We start from the raw sequence: 5000 nt of genomic DNA on the forward strand, positions 1-5000 counted from the left end.
GCGTGTGCATGTGTGTTTGTGAGAGAGAGAGAGTTTTTTCTTTTTTTCTTATCATCATCAGCATTTGTAATTTTATGCTGTAGCCATTTGAATAACACAGCGTCAACATTAAAATCGATTATAGTCCCTCTGGCTAAGATGCAAGAAACAAAATGGCAGCTCATTATGATGCCCTGAATCCTGAGTGCATTCCTAGCAACTATCTCCATAAAGACCTTGTTGATGAGGGCAACTGGGATTACAGCTTCTCTATCCTATATAATATATTATATTATCTCCAGCCTTTTGCCTAGGGCTGCACAAGATAACATGTTCTCAGTCAATTTACATTGTGAAACTAGTGTTAAACGGCAAGTTTACATGTCAATATTTTATACAGTATTTGTATGGGTTCTTTATGACAGTAAACTGTATAGCCTATAAATATATAGCCTCTATATACCTTGTATAGGTTCTCCATCTGAATACAGTATTTGTATGTGTACAGGCCACACCAAGAACATTACACTGTAGTACGACTGGATCCGCTGCAATACGACTACCATCACTTTATCACTTTATTATTTTATCATTACTTTATTATTATTACTTACTTTATTTGTTATTATTACTTATTTTACTTTACTACTCTATTATTGTGAGTTTCTATCTTGCTGCAATGCCAATGTTGAAGAACCTAAACCAAAGATTTTTACTCTTGTCTACATTCATTGGATGTAATAAAATTAATCTACGCTCTTAGAGTCTACGCCCTTAGAGTCTACGCCCTGAGAGTCTACATCCTTAGAGTCTACGCCCTTAGAGTCTACGCCCTTAGAGTCTACGCCCTTAGAGTCTACACCCTTAGAGTATACGCCCTTAGAGTCTACACCCTTAGAGTCTACGCCCTTAGAGTCTACATCCTTAGAGTCTACGCCCTTAGAGTCTTCGCCTCACCCACTCCCCCTCACCCCCACGACTTGGCTTCCTATAAGTGTATAGAAGTGGCCCAGTCACACACAGTACTTAACATGTCACACTCCCCTCCCTTCTCCTCCCCTCCCCTTCCACAATTAAACACACTCCTCTCCTCTCCTCCTCCTCTCCTCCTCCTCTCCTCCTCCTCTCCTCTCCTCCTCCTCTCCTCTCCTCCCCTCCTCCTCTCCTCCTCCTCTCCTCTCCTCCTCTCCTCTCCTCTCTCCTCCTCTCCTCTCCTCTCCTCTCTCCTCCCCTCCTCTCCTCTACTCCCCTCTCTCCTCCTCTCCTCTCCTCTCCTCTCCTCTCCTTTCCTCTCCTCTCCTCTCCTCTCTCCTCCTCTCCTCTCCTCTCCCCTCCTCTCCTCTCCTCCCCTCCTCTCCTTCCCTCCTCCCCCTGGCGGTGGTTGTATTTGTGGTTACGTTGAGCTGCCTGCTGTCAGAATAAAGAGGACAACACATAGCCTGTTTGAGATCATTATTACAGTCTGAGTGCTTTAGCCCGGAGCGCCGTGGCGCCGCTGACCTGCTGAATAATGCTTGTCTGGGGCCTGGCGGAGCAGTGCAGTATGGGTAAGGCGGGGACGGCGTTAGCGTGTAGCGTCAGCGGGGCGGCTGGTTAGCGGCTAAGCCCTCCCGCTGAGCGCTGCTCAGGGGTAAAGGGATGCGTGTCAACAACAAGCAATAAAGAGGAGGCTGAGGAGAAGGAGCAGGAACATACGCACGCACACACACACATACACACACATATACACACACATATACACACACACACACACACACACATTCACACACGCACACATACACACTCAACTCCACTCACACACAAATAAAATGGAGACAGAGGTGAGGGTTTGACGGGTCTATTACCGGGGTGAGGAGAGAGTGAGGGAGTGATACAGAGAGGATCAGTGTCACGACGTCTCAGCTCCACCACGGGGGCCTGGAGGCCAGCCAGACAACCAGCCATCCAATCAGCCAGACAGACAATCACCCAGCCATCCACCCAGACAATCAGCCAGCCAGCCAGTCAGTCAGCGAACCAGCCAGCCAGCCAATCAGCCAATCAGCCAGCCATCCATCCACCCAGCCAACCAACCAGCCATCCAGCCATCCAGCCATTCATCCAACCAGCCATCCATCCACCCAGCCAACCAGCCATCCATTCAGCCATACATCCACCCAGCCAACCAACCAGCCATCCAGCCATCCAGCCAACCAGCCAACCAGCCATCCAGCCATCCAACCAGCCAGCCAGCCAACCATCCAGCCAGCCAGCCAGCTAACCAGCCATCTAACCAGCCATCCAACCAGCCATCCATCCATCTATCCATCCATCCAGCCAACCAGCCAGTCATCCTCGCGACCAGGCAGCCTTGCAGCTGTTGAGCTGTTGTGTTTACAAGCCCTCTGACGTGTTGTGTGTTTGATACGGGGCTGCTGTGGCTGTGATAGCAGCTGAAATCCCCCTGCCAATGAAAAAATAAACTAGAGAGCTTTTCTGAAGTGGAATAGGCCAGCGCAGGGCACGGCTGCTTAGCGGCGGCGTGATGCTGAGTCGGTTTGTTTGGCTGCCTGCTTGGCTGGTGTTTGACTCCCTAACAGGTGTTCATAACAGGGGGTTGATCTCAGTTCACCGCAGTACACGATTGTGTACAACACCGACTGCATCTGCTGGGTACCGTCAACAGAGCTGCCGTGTGAGCGGCTCCTTAAACACTTAAACAGGATGCGGTTTGAAATAGGTTTCTCTTCGCTCTTCGGTCGAGATTTTTTTCACTTCCTGCTTTTCCAAGAAAGGAAAAAAAAGCCTTTTGACGGAGTTCATCCCTTTAAGGGGAGCTCATCCCTTTAAGGGGGAGCTCGTATGGGGAAGCGCCGGTTGTTGATGGAGCATCGACGTACTGCCGGCCTGGATCTGTAGCCGTCATTTCACTCAGTCTCTCTCCCCCTCTGCCGAGTGAGAACTGTTCAATAAAACAACACAATAATGTCTTAATTAAAGTAAGCGGCGTCTGTGTAAATGTCAGAACCCATCATCACTCACCTGCTGCCCTCCCCTTTCTCTCTCTCTCACTCTCTCTCTCTCTCTCTCTCTCACTCTCTCTCTCTCTCTATAGCTCTCTCTTGCTCTCCCCCGACACAGATGATGCTGAAGGCATTTCCTGCCTTTCTCCAGCCTGCCTGAGGCAGTAGGTCTCCACTGGGATGGTTGATATGCAATAGTGGGCCCTTCTGCTTATTGATCAGATCTAATGTCTCAATGATCTCCCCGCTCATGTTATTGGTGCTGAGGCTCCCAGACTGCATACCGAGCGGCTTGGCTGATGATAAGTCAACGGAGCGTGGCGGTTGTTGTTAGGCCATCGCCATGGCAGCGCGTTTGGTGATTGGTGTGTGTGTGCGTGTGCGTGTGTGTGTGCGTGTGCGTGTGTGTTTGTGCGCATGTGTGTGTACACACACGTGTGTTCATGTATATGTGTGTCTTTGCCTGTGTGTGTGTGTTCATGTATACGTGCATGTACGTGCGTGTGAGTGCGTGCGTGCGTGTGTGTGTGTGTGTGTGCGTGCGTGTGCATGTGCGTGTGTGTGTGTGTGCGTGCGTGCGTGTGCGCGTTGGTGCGTGTGTGTGTGTGTGTGTGTGTCTTACTCAGGTTAACAAGCGTTCTGTAATTAGCAGGGTATTTTAATTAAAGCCCAACATCCGGGACCTTCTACATTGATCAGGGTTCATTCACTCACTCTGATCTCTCCCTTCTCTCTCTCTCTCTCTCTCTCTCTCCCTCTCTCCCTTCTCTCGCCTCTCCCCCTCATTCAGTCTCATTAGAACACGTTTTAAACTTGTCAATCCTTTTGATATGAAAATCACATTGTTCGGGTTAAAATCACGTTGTTAATTTCAATCAGTGCTGTTGAACACGGGATAGAATGACGCTGTAAAATTAAACTGAGAGAGAGAAAGAGAGAGAGAGAGAGCACACACGTGTTAGAACAACGACTCATGCTCTCTACTGTATGTAAAGAACCCAGATATGCGTGCGCGTGTTCATTCTGTGGTTATATGTATGTATTCTCTACCATTAATCATATTCTTCAGGCTGAATGTCAGAGGCGCAGCCCTGAATAAACATCCCTGTGTCATCTCTCCACGAATAACCTTCTCATATCTCTCTCTCTCTCCCTCTCTCTCTCTCTCCCTCTTTTTCTCTCTCTCTCCCTCTCTCTCTCTCTCTCTCCCCCTCTCTCTCTCTCTCCCCCTCTCTCTCTCTCTCTCTCTCTGTGTTCTCTGTGTGTCTATGTCTTTAGTGCTGTTGCAGGGGGGGTGGGGGGGGGGGCAGGGTGGAGCGAGGGAGCGTGTAAATAAAAGAACAATACAGGCAGGAGAGGCCCGGGTGGTTGAGGAGGAGAAGAACAGGCCCTTTTTCTTCTTTTCTTTTTTTCTTTTCTTTTCTTTTTACAGGAACCGCACCGTTATGTTTGATTACACTGAGGATACGCAGAGCAGAGCACAGAGCCTCTCTCTCTCTATACAGTACCCCCCCCCCCCACCACCACCACCCCTTCTCTCTCTCTCCATTTCCCTCTCTCTCTCTCTCTCTCCGTCTCTCTCTCTCCACCTCCTTTGTTTTCATTAGGGTGATTGCCTCAAAGTCTCGCTGACCTTCACAACCATCCCCGCCGCTATGCGCACACATACAGTCCGCACACACACACACACACACACACACGCACACGCACAAGCCCACAGACACACGCAGACGCATACACACACACTAACACGTTTCAGCGGATGACCTCTTCTGCTTTTACTCATATTTTCTCTACCCCTGTCTCGCTCCCTCCCTCTCTCTCCCTCTCTCTCTCTCTCTCTCTCTCTCTCTCTCTCTCTCTCTGTTTGTGTGTGTAATAGCGGGGACGGAGGTGTTGCCTAGCAGGGTTATGTGTGTTCATCAGCTTCCTTTCCAACAAATTCCTGTGAAGGAGCTTTGGGAGAAGGCACTAATTACACTTTCACTCCATTTTGTGAAAATGACACATTCATAATGG

This window comes from Nansenia antarctica (genome assembly GCF_963989245.1).
Source record: "Nansenia antarctica genome assembly, chromosome: 8".
NCBI classification, from domain to species: Eukaryota; Metazoa; Chordata; class Actinopteri; order Argentiniformes; family Microstomatidae; genus Nansenia; species Nansenia antarctica.